The following is a 17,368-nucleotide window of genomic DNA, read 5'->3' as shown; positions in this document are numbered from 1 at the left end:
AGCACATGCCGGCTAACCAACCTCACAAAGCAAGGGTTGAGAAAGAGTAGAAGAGAGCAGCTGTGGCAATGTCAGCTGACAATAACACCAGGAGATACGAGTGCAAGAAGACCAGAAAGTATCTGGGGCTGAAGGAACAAATGTAGAAGGTGAAGATCAAGGCGGTACCAGTGATAACAGTAACATTAAGGTCTGTGACCCCCAAAATGAGTGGCTCCAGCAGATTCCAGGTACAACATCTGAGGTCTCTGTTCATAGGAATACAGTGCTAGGAACAGCTAAGATACTGCACAGAACTCACACTCCCAAGCATCTGATAGAGGACCCAAGCTTGAGGAACACACTCAACTCCCACCAAGTAGGGGTGAGATGGGTATGTTATAGATTTATACTTTTTAAAAAATATTTTAGAGTTTTTAAATTTACAAAACATACAACAGAGCAACGGTTGAACATAAAAGAAAACAGAGGAAGAAAAGAAAAATAAAATTAAAAAATAAATTTAAACCAAAGGAGGAAGATGCCAGACATTTGTACATTTACATCAATAGACTTGGAGAAAAACACAGTTGCAGTAATTAAAGTAAAACAAGTACCATGTAAAAAAAATTTGAGTCAGGCATCACACTGGTCAAGGAAGGGCCCCCAAATTCTCTCGAATCTGTTCCGTTTGTTGGGTTTGTGCAGATGCAGTCTCTCCATTTGAATAACCAATAACATCTCGCTATATTTTTAATATTTAACCAAATGCAAACAGTAGTAGCTGCTTCCCATTAAGTCTCCTTGTCTGTGGGTTCCAGGTATCACCAGGCCAGAGTGTGGTTTGATTAACTCTAGCAAAAACTGACATTTGTACTTCTGTCTGATCTAAATTCTGTAGGTGAATCATGATATTCTGAAAGTGAAAAGCACCTTTACAACAAAAATAAATCAGTCACCACTGGCGCTACTGAACCTGAAGAAAGTGCGTCTTCAGATTAGAACGCCATCCTGCTGATGTCAAACAAACATCAGAAAAAATAAAAAAGGAACTTTTACACCACAAATAGAACACTGATTAAAGTAAGCACAAATAATGAAATAGAAAAAGCTGACTCAAATATTAGTTTAAGTAAATTTTGCCTAGTTCCATATGTATTCTGTTGTTTTTATTGTATTGTTTTAGGAATACTAATTCGGAAAAATAATACACAGCATTCATCAAAGCATGTTCAGTGACCAAAACAAAGTCATTCTGTGCAAACTGTTTATAATACATGAACTGAAACACCAGTATTAGTTTAAATGTGTATCAGATACTGATGTTTGTAAGCACTGTCCAGCTCTGTGACTTAGCTATTAGCTAAGGGAAATGATTTGGCACATGAATGAGCATAAGGGGCAGAGGGGCTGGCATGGACCAGAGCCATACTGTTTAACTGTTAGCAGTAGGGGGTATTTAACTGGCACCAAACTGGACAGCAGATCGGGCCCAGGACTGGGCATGAGGACAGGGAGAGGAAAGAAAGCCAGAGGCTGTATGCTTCCATGAAATACTGCAGGGTGCCTTTTTAGGTGCCTATCAGTTCTGCCAGTGATACCAAGTTGTGGTGCTCCAGCCCATTGGTTACAGCTGTTTTTTTCTTTCAAGGTATGACTTAAAACAGTAAACACCTTTAAGAAAAACAAAAGAATCAACCCCTAAACTACTGTAAATATTGCCTTTGTCACCTGCAGAGATAAAAGGTACATGCTTGTGTATTTGTCAACATGTATTACATATTTCAATGTCTGCAGCTATGCACTATGCATATTTGAATGCTGTGTAGTGCCTTCATATGCTGCCTAGGTTGGATATGGCATTAGGAGTGATTTGAACAAAGTGATGGCCTGATAGGCCCAGCCACACATGTTAATCTCTGACTTGGGGTTCTGGGATGACGGAAACAAGAGAGCAATACAAATAATAATAATAATTAAATGGATAACGCAACAGTAAAACTCACACTACAGTTGTAAACAGTGGTGAATATATTCAAATTCATCAAACACAAACAAGTGAATCCATTTTAAAATTGCATTTGTGTGTAGTTGTTAAAGGGCTGACAAAGACTTCCCCCATTTATTTATTTATTTTACAAAGTTTAGTTTATAAAGAGAATGGCAATCCCAGTGTCAACTTCTTTAGTTGTTTTAATACATGTCTTTATATCCTCATATTCACAAGGACTGTAAATAGTGATAATAGGTCTGTAAGTAGTGTAACTGTTGTCAGCAATGCAATTTTTTTTTTTTTACAAATTTCTGGTTAACTGCACATAAAATGTCTAATTGTAATTTCAGACACATCAGAACTTCAAAACACGAGTGTTTATAACTTGAGAGAATGTGACTTAAGGGAATGAATGAAAAGCAGAGATTTTACTCAACTCACTGAATTAAATTTAATAGGAAAAATACTGGCATGTAAGTAGACTTCCCAGGATGCATGGTGTCAATTGTAAAATTAGCTTTGGTTGAGGCTGTAACTCTTTAAACTTAGAAAATGTAAAAGAAAAAGTTACCATTGTCACTGTGACTTGCTGATTCAGCTTGATTTCTAAGGTTTATTGAACTAAAGTTAATTAATTTTATTTTCATATTAGTTTTTCTTTTCCATTGCAAACCTTCTGACTGAGGACCACACCTCAGCAAACCTTGACATTTTGTGCTGAATGTTTTTCCAGCACTTAAAATTCAATCTCAATAGAACTAAGCTCTCCAAAAGATCTCTATCATTGTTGATAAGACAGTAGTGATACCTGCCCAGACACCCAAGAAACTCCTGTTGAAATCCATCCATCCTCTACACACCGCTTTATCCTCACTAGGGTCGCGAGGGGTGCTGGAGCCTATCCCAGCTGACTCGGGTGAAGGCAGGGGACACCCTGGACAGGTCTCCTGTTGAAATGAAACAGCCAATTATGAAGCAACAAATACACAACACAGTCATGAGTTGATCCTGTGCACTGCTGGGCTCTTATGCTTTTTAAATTTCCAAATTCAACAGTGAATTTTACACACATAATTCCAACTAAACATTAGTAAAATCAGCTTGAACCTGTTTTTTCTTTTTTTTTTTTTAAAAAAAGGCATGGTGGTACAAAGAAATGTTTGGTTTGTGATGACATATTTTTCCCTTCCAATGTGTAACATAACTTGTCAACAGTGGATTAAAAAAATAAATAAGTCAACAAAGTAGGGGTATAAATACATATATACACACATACATACAAAAAATAATTTGTTAAATAATATAGACAAATATAAATTAGCCAGTAGAAAATTCCTAATAAAAATAAAATATATATAATATAAAAAAATAATAATAAAAAAATAATAATAATAATTTAGAAAAGGCAGTGCAAGCTACTCAGAAATAACTAGGGCTGCACCTAACGACGCGTCGACGAGTCGTCTGAGCACGATACATCATCAAAAGCGGAAGTGAGCGCGCAATGCAACAGAAATTCCCTTCCGACCGGCGCGCAGAACACGGACGAACGTCGGCGCTGCATCATGCATGTATTATGTATGCACGATGCAGCACGGACGTCATTAGATGCAGCCCTAGAAATAACACTTGTGGGTTTCTCAAAGAAAGTCAGGAAAGGGCGCCAAACTCTGAAATCTATTTCCTGTTCTTTGTATGGTAAGATGAATTTTCTCAAGTTTTAAGTAGTTCATCGTATCTCTTAAAAAATGCGAGAAGTAAGGAGGAGTGGGATCCCTCCACTTTAACAAAATAACCCAGTGAGCCACCAAAGAAGAAAATGCTAGAACTTTTGCTTTTGGAAAATCACCAGGTGTATGCCAAAGATGGCTGTCAGGGGATTTGGTACAATTTGATGGTTAAAAATTTCAGAGATGGTTTGAAAATAAGTCCAAAATTTAGTTAAAGTGGGATGGGACCAGTACATATGTAGATGTGAACAAGGGGCTGTTTTACATTTATCACAGGTGGGGTCAACATCAGAGTATATACGAGCTAATTTAATTTTAGAGGTATGGATACAATGAACTACTTTAAATTGTAAAAGAGCATGTTTGGCACATATAGAAGAAGAGTGTATATGTTTAAGGACTGATTCCCATATCTTATCTGTAAAAGTGGATTTTAAAGTAGCCGCAAGGGGACACAAGCCAGTGTCTTATTGTGCCGGTCCCAAGCCCGGATAAATACAGAGGGTTGTGTCAGGAAGGGCATCCAACTTAAAACTTTGGCCAAATCAAACATGCGAATCAAATGTATGACTTCCATACTGGATTGGTCGAGGCCCGGGTTAACAACGACCGCCATCGGTGCTGTCGACCTACAGGGTGCCGGTGGAAAATGGATGACCGTTGGTTGAAGAAGGAGGGGCGGAAGGTGTGTTCGTAGGAAGAGAGAGAAGAACAACACCAAGAGGCTAGGACTGAGAGTAGGGACTTTGAATGTTGGAACTATGACAGGAAAAGGTAGAGAGCTGGTTGACATGATGCAGAGGAGGAAGGTAGACATACTGTGTGTCCAGGAGACCAGGTGGAAAGGTAGTAAAGCTCGAAGTTTAGGATCAGGGTTCAAGTTGTTCTATCATGGTGTAGATGGGAAGAGAAATGGAGTAGGAGTTATCTTGAAGGAGGAGTTTGTTAGGAATGTCCTGGAGGTAAAAAAAAAAAAAAAAAAAAAGTGTCAGATCGAGTGATGAGCCTGAAGCTAGAAATCGAAGGTGTGATGTTCAATGTTGTTAGTGGGTATGCTCCACAGGTAGGATGTGAGCTGGATTCTGGTTGGACCTTGATGAAGTGATGCAGAGCATCCCTAGAAGTGAGAGAGTTGTCATTGGTGGAGACTTCAATGGACATGTTGGTGCAGGAAACAGATGAGGAGGTCATGGGCAGGTTTGGTATCCAGGAGAGGAACGCAGAAGGACAGACGGTGGTTGACTTTGCAAAAAGGATGGAAATGGCTGTAGTGAATACTTTCTTCCAGAAGAGGCAGGAACATAGGGTGACCTATAAGAATGGAGGTAGGACCACACAGGGAGACTACATCTTGTGTAGACGGTGTAATCTGAAGGAGATCAGTGACTGCAAAGTAGTGGTAGGTGAGAATGTAGCCAGACAGCATAGGATGGTGGTGTGTAGGATGACCCTGGAGGTGAAGAAGATTAAGCGGGCAAAGGCAGAGCAGAGGACCAAATGGTGGAAGCTGAAAAAGGAAGAGTGCTGTATGACTTTCAGGAAAGAGTTGAGGCTGGCTTTGGATGGTCAGGAGGTGCTTCCAGATGACTGGACAACGACAGCAAATGTGATCAGGGAGACAGGTCGGAGAGTACTTGGTGTGTCATCTGGAAGGAAAGGAGATAAGGAGACTTGGTGGTGGAATGAGGAGGTGCAGGAGTGGATCCAGAGAAAGAGGTTAGCTCAGAAGCAGTGAGACACAGAGGACTGAAGAGAGTAGACAGGAGTACAGGGAGATGCAGCGTAAGGTGAAAGTAGAGGTGGCAAAGGCCAAACAAGGGGCATACGATGACTTGTATGCTAGGTTGGACAGTAAGGAGGGAGAGACTGATCTGTACACGTTGGCAAGGCAGAGAGACAGATGGGAAGGATGTGCAGCAAGTTAGGGTGATAAAGGATATGGATGGAAGTGTGTTGACAGGTGCCAATAGTGTGATGGGAAGATGGAAAGAGTACTTTGAAGAGTTGATGAATGAGGAAAATGAGAGAAAATGAAGAGTAGAAGAGGTGAGTGTTGTGAACCAGGAAGTAGCAAAGATTAGTAAGGAGGAAGTGAGGAGGGCATTGAAGAGGATGAAGAGTGGAAAGGGACTTGGTCCTGATGACATACCTGTGGAGGTATGGAAGTGTCTCAGAGAGGTAGCAGTCGAGTTTCTGACTGGGTTGTTCAACAGGATCTTAGATGGTGAGAAGATGCCCGAGGAATGGAGGAGAAGTGTGCTGGTGCCCATCTTTAAGAACAAGGGAGATGTGCAGAGTTGTGGCAACAACAGAGGACTAAAGCTGATGAGCCAAAAGATGAAGCTATGGGAAAGAGTAGTTGAAGCTAGACTGAGGGCAGAGGTGAACATCTGTGAGCAGCAGTATGGTTTCATGCCAAGAAAGAGTACAACAGATGCAATACTTGCTTTGAGGCTGTTGAAAGAGAAGTACAGAGAAGGTCAGAAGGAGCTGCATTGTGTCTTTGTAGAGCTGGAGAAAGCTTATGACAGGGTGCCCAGAGAGGAACTGTGGTTTTATATGAGGAAGTCTGGAGTGGCAGAGAAGTACAGTGCCTTGTGAAAGTATTCGGCCCTCTTGAACTTTTCAACCTTTCGCCACATTTCAGGCTTCAAACAAAGATATAAAATTTTAATTTTTTGTCAAGAATCAACAACAAGTGGGACACAATCATGAAGTGGAATGAAATTTATTGGATATTTTATACTTTTTTAACAAATAAAAAACTGAAAAGTGGGATGTGCAATATTATTCGGCACCTTTACTTTCAGTGAAGCAAATTCACTCCAGAAGTTCAGTGAGGATCTCTGAATGATCCAATGTTGTCCTAAATGACTGATGATGATAAATAGAATCCACCTGTGTGTAATCAAGTCTCTGTATAAATGCACCTGCTCTATGATAGTCTCAGGGTTCTGTTTAAAGTGCAGAGAGCATCATGAAGACCAAGGAACACACCAGGCAGGTCCGAGATACTGTTGTGGAGAAGTTTAAAGCCGGATTTTGATACAAAAAGATTTCCCAAGCTTTAAACATCTGAAGGAGCACTGTGCAAGCAATCATATTGAAATGGAAGGAGTATCAGACCACTGCAAATCTACCAAGACCCGGCCGTCCCTCTAAACTTTCACCTCGAACAAGGAGAAGACTGATCAGAGATGCAGCCAAGAGGCCCATGATCACTCTGGATGAACTGCAGAGATCTACAGCTGAGGTGGGAGAGTCTGTCCATAGGACAACAATCAGTCATACACTGCACAAATCTGGCCTTTATGGAAGAGTGGCAAGAAGAAAGCCATTTCTCCAAGATATCCATAAAAAGTCTGGTTTAAAGTTTGCCACAAGCCACCTGGGAGACACACCAAACGTGGAAGAAGGTGCTCTGGTCAGATGAAACCAAAATCGAACTTTTTGGCCACAATGCAAAACGATATGTTTGGCGTAAAAGCAACACAGTTCATCACCCTGAACACACCATCCCCACTGTCAAACATGGTGGTGGCAGCCTCATGGTTTGGGCCTGCTTTTCTTCAGCAGGGACAGGGAAGATGGTTAAAATTGATGGGAAGATGAATGGAGCCAAATACAGGACCATTCTGGAAGAAAACCTGTTGGAGTCTGCAAAAGACCTGAGACTGGGACGGAGATTTATCTTCCAACAGGACAATGATCCAAAACATAAAGCCAGATCTACAATGGAATGGTTCACAAATAAACGTATCCAGGTGTTAGAATGGCCAAGTCAAAGTCCAGACCTGAATCCAATCGAGAATCTGTGGGCAGAGCTGAAGACTGCTGTTCACAAACGCTCTCCATCCAACCTCACTGAGCTCGAGCTATTTTGCAAGGAAGAATGGGCAAGAATTTCAGTCTCTCCATGTGCAAAACTGATAGAGACATACCCCAAGCGACTTGCAGCTGTAATTGCAGCAAAAGGTGGCGCTACAAAGTATTAATGCAAGGGGGCCGAATAATATTGCACGCCCCACTTTTCAGGTTTTCGTTAAAAAAGTTTAAAATATCCAATAAATTTCGTTCCACTTCACGATTGTGTCCCACTTGTTGATTCTTGACAAAAAAATTAAAATTTTATATCTTATGTTTGAAGCCTGAAATGTGGCGAAAGGTTGAAAAGTTCAAGGGGGCTGAATACTTTCACAAGGCACTGTATGTTAGAGTGGTGCAGGACATGTATGAGGACTGTAAGACAGTGGTGAGGTGTGCTGTAGGTGTGACAGAGGAGTTCAAGGTGGAGGTGGGACTACATCAGGGATCAGCTCTGAGCCCCTTCTTATTTGCTATGGTGATGGACAGGAGGACAGACGAGGTTAGACAGGAGTCTCCATGGACTATGATGTTTGCAGATGACATTGTGATCTGTAGTGAGAGCAGGGAACAGGTGGAGAAGCTAGAGGCACGGAGGTTTGCCCTGGAAAGGAGAGGAATGAAGGTTAGCCGCAGCAAGGCAGAGTATCTGTGTGTGAATGAGAGGGACCCAAGTGGAAGAGTGAGGTAACAGGGAGAAGAGATCAAGAAGGTGGAGGATTTTAAGTACTTAGGGTCAACAGTCCAAAGCAACGGAGAGTGTGGAAAAGAGGTGAAGAAGCGTGTACAGGCAGGCTGGAATGGCTGGAGAAAAGTGTCAGGTGTGATGTGTGATAGAAGAGTTTCAGCTAAAATGGAAGGAAAGGTGTACAAAGCAGTGGTGAGACCAGCCATGTTATTTGGCCTGGAGACTGTGTCCCTGAGGAAAAGACAGGAGGCAGAGCTGGAGGTAGCAGAACTGAAGATGCTTAGGTTCTCTTTGGGAGTGACCAGGATGGATAGGATCAGGAATGAGTACATCAGAGGGACAGCATATGTTAGAGACTTTGGAGATAAAGTCAGAGAGGCCAGACTGAGATGGTTCGGACATGTCCAGAGGAGAGAGAGTGAATATATTGGTAGAAGGATGCTGAGTTTCCCACTGCCAGGCAGGAGGCCTAGAGGATAACCAAAGAGGAGGTTTATGGATGTGGTTAAAGAGGACATGAAGGTAGTTGGTGTGAGAGAAGAGGATACAGCAGACAGGGTTAGATGGAGGCAACTGATTCACTGTGGCGACCCCTGAAGGGAAAAGCCGATAGGAAAAGAAGAAGATCTTTGAAAGTGGATTTTAGGTCCTGCTTCCAAGCTGTTCTAATAGCAGCCAAAGGAGGGCAGTACATCTTAAAAATGAGAGTGTAAAGTTTCGACATCATACCTTTTGATGTTGGATTGCAAGAGAGAAATATGTCCATTGGGTTACTCTGAGGTTTATGGGGAAAATTTTGTACTAAATTCTGGAAATAGTGCCTCACTTGTAGGAATCTGAAAAAATGTGTCCCAGGAATACCAAAGGTTCGGCTCAGTTGAGAAAAAGAAATAGAGCTGTGGTCTACAAACAAATCGTCAAAACATTTAAGATTTTGTTGTACCAAATCTTAAATGCACTATCAGTTATCAAAGGAATAAAGAAATGATTTGAAGCTGCAGGAGTTTTAAGCGAGAAATTTTGTAACCCAAAATGCTTTCTGAATTGAGCCCAAAGGTGCAAGGAATGTTTAACCATGGGATTACTGCAGGAGTTATTAGAGGATAGCGGAAGTACAGCACCCAAAAGAGCAGGTAAAGATACCAGATTGCTTGCATGGACCTCCATTGATACCCAAACAGGAGAAGTTGAATCAAGATGAAAGTGCATCCAATATCATACACAACATATATTTGCAGTACAGTAGTAATATTGAAAGTTGGGTAGAGCCATGCCACCAGCCTGTTTACGTCTTTGAAGAAATGCTTTGCGCAACCTAGGAGGTTTGCCATTCCAAATATAGGTTGAGATTAAACAATCAAGAGCTTTAAAAAAAGATTTGGGAATAAAGATAGGGAGGCACTGGAAAAGGTACAAAAACTTTGGGACTAAAGTCATTTTGACTGAGTTTATTCTACCAGCAAGAGACAATGGAAAAGGGGACCACTTTGACAGGGTTGCTTTAACTTGATTAAACAGACTAAGAAAATTATGTTTAAATAGTTTTCTAAATTCTCTTGTTATGCAAATTCCAAGATAATTGGACTGGCTGGTGACCACTTTAAATGGCAGGTTTGTGCTATCCAATTTGAGAGCTTCCTTATTAATTGGAATTTATTCACTCTTGCTTAGGTTAATTTTATATCCTGAGAATTGGCTGAAAGTCTCAAATACTGAGAGGGCTTCTGGAAGAGAATTAGCTGGTTCCGAAACCTAAAGAAGTAAATCATCCGCATACAAAGAGATTTTATGCTCTATACCTCCTCTGATTATTCTCTTCATCCTTTCATTACTACGGATAGCTATTGCAAGTGGCTCTATAGCAATAGCGAATAGAAGTGGACTCAGAAGACAACCCTGACGAGTCCCTCCATGTAGATCAAAATATTGCGAATAATGAACCTGTTTTTTACAGGAAGATGTTCGCTTTCCATTCCAAGTATGTCAGTTCACCTGCCATTAGAATGTGTTTCCACATGAGTCTCAAAAACAGATGAAGACAGCTAAAGAGGAGACTGAAGGGAGTAACTCCCCAAAACAAACAACTGAAAGAGGCTACGGTGAAAGCCTGGAAAAGCATGAATAAAGAAGAATGCAAAAGTTTGGTGATGCCAATGGGTCACAGGCTTGATGCAGTTATTGAAACTGTTAGGCCTGCAGAAACAGGCTCTAGTTAGGGCCCCTCCTTCCCTGTGTTTTTCTTTTAGGTGTACTGGGTGCTGTGGCAGCAGGTGAAGCCAATCCTCTGCAGGCAATCAACTGAAGCAGGAGCAGGTGCACCAGTGCCAATCAACCCACTTTCGCCTCACAGTATAACCAGGCTTCAGTCACCTCTCAGATGCTGGATTGTGAATGTCCAATGTCAGTTTTCTGCACATGGTTCTACAGCTTTTTCTCCAACAGAACCTCAGTAACTGTTTTAGCTCTTTCTCAGTCGATCCTCCACCCGTTCCTGCTCACCTTCATATGAATTTCTGGATTCATCTACAGCTCAAACCCATTCCTCCCTCTGGACATGCCGCCTGATTCCTCTCCGCCATCATCATGGTTCCCAACCCTGTCAACCTTCTCCTGCCGTCGCAGCCCCCCTCCTCAGCTCCTTGGACTTCCAGCCCCCACGGTTTTCCAGTTCCCTAACTCATGCCACAATCAGCCTCGCCTCAGTCTGAGCAGTCAGTTTATGTCTGATGTTTTAATGTACCAGAGACTTCTGCCTTTAGCTTTGAGTCTTCGTTAGGCGGATGTTTTTCCGTTTAAGTTAACAGATACTAGTAGCTTAGTCTTGAGAGTTTTTGCAGATTTGGAGGGTTTTTTTTTTTGCTTCATAGAGTTTTGAGTTCAGTGCTTTGTCCTACAGTTATCGTCACCCAGCAGCTTCCTTCGTTATTGCCCTGAGCTATCTTGTGTCTCTATAGCCTTTGTTTGTTAACAACCACTTGTGTTCCTTGAGAATTTCTCTAGCTCTGTGCAGAATGATTGGAGTTGATCTCTGATCCTAGTTAGTTATTTGCACGATCCTAAATTATAGTTACTTGCATGATCCTAATTATAGTAACTTGCCTGCTCTTTGTTGTAGTTATTTCTTGCACTCCGCATTCCTTCCCAGGTTTTACCTGCCGTGTGTAGCATGTTTTTGCTTGTTTTGTAATGCTGTGTTATGACTAATATATTGGCTAGTGGAATCAATCAGAAGATTTTAGTTTGGCTACTGGAGAGCAGTGCAGTAAATAAAGACAAACAAGAAAATTAAGTTGCGTGAGATTATATGAAATTAATTATTCAAGTGATTTGACAAAGGAACATAATATTTTCAAAGTATAGAAATTTTAAACCGGCAAAATCATATGTGCACAATAAGAAACAGTTCATTCCATTTCCAGGTTTTAAATAAAAACCAAGGTCCGGTACACCTGTCCCATACGAGCGGAGTAGTTATTAAGAAGAGTGTAGCTGGAGGCAGAGCGCTGAATGTCCATGAAGTTTGAGTGAAGGGGGAATATGGCTCGATTGAGGAGGTGAGAGAGTTTGAGGAAGACTGCAGAAGCCTCCTACCAGACCATTAATGGTGGAATTGGGTCGAGTCGTTTTGGGCTTCCGTAGACTCCTGGCCTTGTTCAAGCTCGACATCAGTGGTTGGACCGCATGGCAGTGTAAAGCAAAGCAGGGGCACCTGGCCTGTACGGACCGAACCACAAAATAAGATAACGTTAACTGAAGCTAAAGCTAAGCTAACATTAGCATGCCATAATCTATCCAAATTTACCAAAAAATGAATTCATAAGATGATCACCATTCCTATTAACCATAATTAGCATCTTAGACACAGCATGCTAATGTTAGCATGCTAGCATATAAACCAAATCTAAGGAAAATGAAAAATACACACATAAAAATGTTCAAAAAGCCACATGTTAGCATTAGCATTGAGGCTAATGGCTAATGCTAACATGAGCAATGACAAAACTCAAGACAAATTCAAACTCACCAGTTCAGATAGCAAGAGTGCACACAAAAGAGCAGAGGTCAGGTTCTAAAGTTATAAAAATATAAAACTTAGTCACCAAAACATGATCAGTATTTTGCCAAACAATTCGTTTGAAGGACTGACCTGCAGCTGCTTCCTCCTTGCTTCTCTCCCAACAACTGAGGATGAGAGGAGCAAGGGGAGCTTCAATATGCTCTGGTGGCACAAGATTGGCTCCCATGGTCATGTGGGTGTGTCACATGACCTGGTGAGTTCAGGGTCTTAAAAAGTGTGGGGAAGACAAAAGTTTGGGGAAAATAGTATGATTTTTACCCCTGTTCCACGTGGGTTTTTATTAGAGTTTTTGCTCGCCCGACCACCAGGGGCACCATAGTTTTTCTACAGCCCTTAGAGTTCTGTGCCCAGTTCCTGGGCTTTTTCTGTTGCTGGGAAATGTAGATCTGTATCCTGCCCTTTGTTGAATAAATTGCTGTTTAAACTGCACCTGTCTCTCTCGTTCTCTTTACCTGAGTTCACCTTACAAAAACCTAACAAACTAAATATTTTTATTCAATTGAATCTATTTAAGTCTATCTGTTCCAATGCTTTTGCTCACCTAAAAGGTTGATGCTAGAGGTACGGACCCGTACCCGTAGCATCTGTACTAGAGGTACGTACTGTTAAGGTCACTGAAGAGCTGGCGCCGGTTAACTACTATTTGCTGCACATTATAGGAAGTTTATATGAATGACTTTTTTTTTTTTTTTTTTTTTTTTTTTTTTTTTTAATATATATTTTTTATTTAATTTTAGAAACACACGTACAAACATAAGAACATAAAGAACATTTCCCTCACAAACATCAAGGTACTAGGATGAAATATAGACATGTACAAACATGCAGATAGCATACAACATAGGCGCAGAAGGCATTGTGCAGAATAGTAACTCAAGGGGCATCACATACATTGATCAGGTAGTGGCGAGCTAAAGGTGGATGTGCTCAGATATTTCAGTCCATGCTAGTCCATATAGACCCCTCCGCAGAACCTGGGCCCCATCCTCGCCAATATAGTCCAGAAAAGGCTTCCACATATTGAAGAACTTAAATGGATTGTCTTTCAGCCAGAAGCTTATTGCTTCAAGAGGGACAAGTTCTATAATGTTCCTGATCCAAAGTGAGGTAGATGGGACAGTGTCCAATATCCAGTGGAGAAGAATACATCTCCTGGCACCAAACAACAACACCTGAAGCAGCTTCAATGAGGGAGGGGTTAGATTCACTGCAGTAAGCTGAACACCCAAAATACAGGAGATAGGTTTTAGGGATAGTTTCTTCTTGAAAATAATGTCAATTTCTTTACAGACACGACACCAGAAGTCAGTTACAAGGTGACAGTCGAAAATACAATGAAAATATGAGCCTTCATTAATTTGACATTTGTTACAGTATTTTGAAAGCAAATGATTAAACTTGTTACGTCTCACTGGGGTAATTTGAAGCCGATGTATGATTCTGAATTGTAATTCCCTGGCTTTATTTGTCGATAGGCAACCTGAGGAGCTCTGCCAAACCCCACTCCACTCGTCATCAGAAATAGTAGCCCCAAAATCAGCCTCCCAGAGGGCTTTCGCACGAGCAGTGTAGATAGTGCTCGGGATTAACAGGGCCCTATAGAACTTAGTAATGAGTTTCTCAGAGTCGGAATTTTTCAATATATCCTCAATTGTTGAGAGGGAGAAACCATTAGGGTATAATTTAATGACAGAGGTGACAAAGCTGCGCACTTGCAAATATCTAAAAAATTGATTCTGCTGAAGATTATATTTCTCCTTAAGCTGATCAAATGACATCATGAAGCCATTCACCACAAGATCACCTACAGTCTTAATACCCCTAGTGGCCCAGAGGGAAAAAGAGTGATCCTCTAAACCAGGAGGGAAATCAGGGTTTGAGTGAATAGGAGTAAGGAGAGAGAGGAAACCCTCTTGATTTTCAAATTTCCTTGCCAGTCTCCAGATTTTAAGGGTGTTTTGTAGAATTAAGTTTTTTTTAACATTAAGGCTAACCCATTTCTTAGAAATATGTAAGAGATTACAGAGAGGAACAGGGGTCACTGGGTGAGCCTCCAATAATAGCCAGGTTGAGTCTGGGTCCTCTTTGAACCAATGCCAAAGATAAATGCACAAACATGCAACTTGGTAGCGTTTAATGTCTGGAACCCCAAGACCCCCCTCCTCCAGAGGTCGTTGCAAAACTGCAAGTTTTAATCTGGCCCGCTTATTTTTCCAAAGAAAAGATGAAAGAGAACTGTTAAGAACAGAGAGTGATTTGCGTGTTAAGAGAGCAGGGATCATTTGGAACGGGTACAGCAAACGTGGAAGTATAGTCATCTTAAACAGATTTACTCTACCCAGAAGGGAGAGAGGCAGGGCTGTCCATCGAGCAAGGTCTTCTTTAATCTTGCGAATCAGGGGTACAAAATTTGCTTTGTAAAGGCCATAAATTGATGGGGTAATTTTTATGCCTAGATAGACAAATCCAGATGGGGACCAGCGAAAAGGGGCAGAGCAAGTGGGAGACCAGGGCAGGTCAGGGGTCAAGGGCATCGCCTCAGATTTAGAATAATTAATTTTATAGCCTGAAAATTGACTAAAGTCACTAATTATTTCCACTACCCTAGCTATAGAAGTCTCTGGGCTACTGAGGAACAACAAGACATCATCACAATACAAGGAGATTTTATGGTTTACAGGACCGACCTCTATACCTGCCACTAAACGGTCATTCCTAATGGCCTCCGCTAGGGGCTCAATAGCAAGGGCAAAAAGCAGTGGTGAGACAGGGCAGCCCTGTCTGCACCCACGCCTCACAGTGAAAGCAGGAGACTTCAGACCATTTGTGATGACTGAAGCTTGCGGGGCAGCATAAAGAAGAGATATCCACTTAATAAAACTATCACCTAAGTTGAATTTAGAAAGGGCCTCCAGTAAATAAGGCCATTCAATCCTATCAAAGGCCTTCTCTGCATCCAGAGAAATCACAAGAGATTTGACCTTTGACCCTGAACTGTGCTGTATAAGATTCAACAGTCTCCTCATATTGTTGCTACTATTGCGACCCGATATAAAACCAGTCTGGTCCACAGAGATGATATCAGGAAGGACACCTTCAAGTCTCCTGGCTAGTATTTTGGCAAGTAATTTCCGGTCTATGTCCAGCAGAGAGATTGGTCTGTAGGAGGTACAGTCATCTGCAGGCTTTCCTTTCTTAAGAATTAGAGAGATGTTAGCATCCATCATAGTGTGGGGAAGAGCCCCGGAGCTAAAGGAATATGACAACATGTTAAGCAGAGGGCCAGTCAGCAAGTCACAGAAAGCTTTATAAAATTCTGGGGTCAGGCCGTCTGGCCCAGGAGCCTTGTTGTTTTTTAAAGTGCCGATAGCCTCTTTGAGTTCCTCACTTGTAATAGGCCTGTTTAAAAACTCTCTTTGTACATCTGAAATTTGGGGGAGATTAACAGCTGAAAGAAAATCATGTGCTAGAGAGTCAGAGTGGCAGTTCGTCTCAGAGCTGTACAAATTTTTGTAAAACTCTACAAATGAATTGTTAATGTCTTTGTTGTTATAGATCATTTTACCACTTGTATGTTTTATAGCAGAGATAGCCTGGGGGGTGGGTTTAGCCTTCACCAAGTTCGCTAAGTATTTATTTGGCTTATTCCCAAATTCATACATCCTATGTTTAGCGAATAGAAGGGACTTCTGAGCCTCCTTAGATAAAAGAATGTCCAGGGCTGCAGTGGTAGCATCAATTTGTAGTCTTAAATCCACTGATGGGTTAGCATTAAAGTCTGCCTGGAGTTCACTTAACTTTTGTTCGAGGTTCTGCTGCTCAGCTCTCTGCTTTTCTTAAGATTGGCAGAGAAAGAAATTGTAAATCCACGAATGACTGCTTTGGCAGTCTCCCACAGAAGGTTAGGGGAAATGTCAGGAGTATTGTTCTCTGTAATAAAGTAATTGAACTGTTCTGTAAAATATTGTTTAAAGTCCGGATTCTTAATAAGATGATTTGGGAATCGCCACTGCGTCCTAGGGCGTTGTACTCTGCTGGACAAGACCAGAAACACCGGGGCGTGATCACTAATGAGAATGTTACCAATGGAGCAAGAAAGCACCGTCTGAAGGCCATATTCAGAGATGAAAAAATAGTCTATTCTGGAGGATGACTTGTGTACTTTAGAATAAAATGTATATGACTTATCATTGGGATGAAGAGTTCTCCACACATCAATATAATGTATGTCCCTGCAGCAGCCAAGTAGAGATTGGGCTTGCCCTGTATTAGACTGTATTGACCTATTAGATTTATCTAAATGTGGATTCAAACAGCAGTTAAAATCTCCAGCTATCACAGAGGATTCAACTATCCACTTTGAGAAAATAGAAAACACTTTAGTGTAAAAATCTGGGGCACGAATAGGCGGAGCATATACGTTTAAATAGGAGACAGGCTCTCCGTATAGAGTCCCTTTAATCATAATATATCTGCCTAGTGTGTCAGCTTCGACCTCCACTTCTGTTAAAGGTAAGGACTTGTGAACTAGGATAGCTACTCCCCTGCTTTTAGAAGTGAAGGAGGAATAAAAGACCTGGCCCACCCAATCTCTCCTCAGTTTGGAGTGTTCGCTGTCATTTAAATGAGTCTCCTGAATCAATGCCAACTCTACTTTCTCTTTTTTTAAGAAGTTAAGTATTTTCTTGCGTTTCACTGGGTCCTGGATCCCATGGACGTTCCAAGAGCACATTCTAATTGTTGTATTATCAGCCATTACTCCATTCAGTATATGTTATAGATCTGCCTGATTCCCTTGTCAACATGCTAGTGTTCAGTACAACCCTTCTGACCGAGACAAAAAACAAAAATACAAATACAAATACATACCTCTGAAGTGTGGGGAAAAACAAAACCCAAGAACACCCCCCTCCCGCTCCCCAAATGCCCCCCCAAACGGGGCATCTAGAAAAATATGCATTAAGCATCCTACTTGACCTAAACCAGTGCTCCACTTAAAGTAAAATAGATATACAAACGTCACTATACATATAGAT

The sequence above is a fragment of the Acanthochromis polyacanthus genome, chromosome 20 (assembly GCF_021347895.1).
Source record: "Acanthochromis polyacanthus isolate Apoly-LR-REF ecotype Palm Island chromosome 20, KAUST_Apoly_ChrSc, whole genome shotgun sequence".
NCBI classification, from domain to species: Eukaryota; Metazoa; Chordata; class Actinopteri; family Pomacentridae; genus Acanthochromis; species Acanthochromis polyacanthus.
The sequence above is the reverse complement of the archived record's forward strand: the minus strand, read 5'-3'. Positions refer to the sequence as shown.